At 37.6% G+C, this 1,273-nt stretch overlaps 1 non-coding gene across 1 annotated transcript; it reads left to right on the top strand.

Annotated features, from left to right (window-relative positions):
- Positions 1-816: 816 nt before the first annotated feature.
- On the top strand, positions 817-980 carry LOC122563359. The gene has a single exon (XR_006315570.1). It is a non-coding gene; the product is annotated as a U1 spliceosomal RNA (small nuclear RNA).
- Positions 981-1,273: the final 293 nt, after the last annotated feature.

Genomic DNA, 1,273 nt, shown 5'->3' with positions numbered 1-1,273 from the left:
ATATTGTACATCTTCAAGCTTTCTGACAATGTCAATAAATTTAATCACTTGTGCGTTTGTCAGTCACCTTCGACCCAGAATTATCATGATCATATTAATTCTTTCAAGTGTATCTCTATCCTTTTTAAGTGATCTGGTCCCAATCTTGCAGCAGTATATTCTGGAATTGGCTTTAAGATTAAACAGTATAACACGTAACCCAACGTCCTCTCGAGGCCCACCTGTACTCAATTTATCTGATTAATAACTGCTTCACCCTGACCGGATGCTTCATGAGTATGATCAATGATTGCTGTTAAATCTTCAACATCAGCTTCTATTGGTTATTCTATGCATGTGCATTCACTGTTACCTGTCCTTAACATCTTACCTTGCAGTTATCAATATTAAAATTCACTTGCTGTCTCCCAGCCCATCTAATCATTGATTCAAATCCCTCTGAAGCTAATCAGTCGGCATTTTACTTATGAGCTGTCCACCAGACTTCATGTCAGCAGTAGATTTAATGTGATAGAAACTCTCTTGTTTCTTGTCATTTGCAAACATTTGCGTCCTCGAACAGATCCGAGTAGAATATCATTGCTTGAATTTTCCATTAAGAGTTTTTCCTAACCACTGTCTTCAGTGGCAAAACCAATTCTTAAAAAAAAAAGCTTTCATTTATTTCATGACTTCAGGATCTCAGTTAAAAGGGGTGAAAGGACTGGGACGTGAGATGAATCCACAGCCATTAGTTTTGCTACAAACTTTGCCTGGGCTCTTCATTTAAAATGATTCAGGTCCAAACTGCTGTAGTGACTATGCAGGGACATAAAGATATTTTACTGAATAAAATATATTTTTGGAATGAAAAAAGGTTGTCCCAGAATGAGGTAATCCTATTGCATTTCGGATGTGCAGACACCTGCAATATCCCCAAATGTGGATTACTTAACTGTAACGTTTATGGTAGTGGGGGACTGCATTCACGTTCTCTCCAGGCTTAATGTTGAAAGATAGATTACATTTTTCTCATGCGATACAACAGAGGTCGCTGTTACTTCTTTGTGCCGTTTTGTTTGTTGGATAGAGTCAAACTCCAATGTTTGTTTCTTCATATGCTACTGTACAGAATCAAACTGCTTTAGTGACTACGTATGTATATAACAATATTTTTAAGAATAAAGTGTATCTTCGAAATTTAAAAAAAAACATTGTGACATGCAGCTAGCGCGAAGTGTGCTGCTGAGTGCCCACATCTCTGAGTAATGAGCGAGTTGTGAGAGGGTAGCCT

The sequence above is a fragment of the Chiloscyllium plagiosum genome, chromosome 26, assembly GCF_004010195.1.
Source record: "Chiloscyllium plagiosum isolate BGI_BamShark_2017 chromosome 26, ASM401019v2, whole genome shotgun sequence".
NCBI classification, from domain to species: domain Eukaryota; kingdom Metazoa; phylum Chordata; class Chondrichthyes; order Orectolobiformes; family Hemiscylliidae; genus Chiloscyllium; species Chiloscyllium plagiosum.
This window is presented reverse-complemented; position numbering and strand designations above follow the sequence as displayed.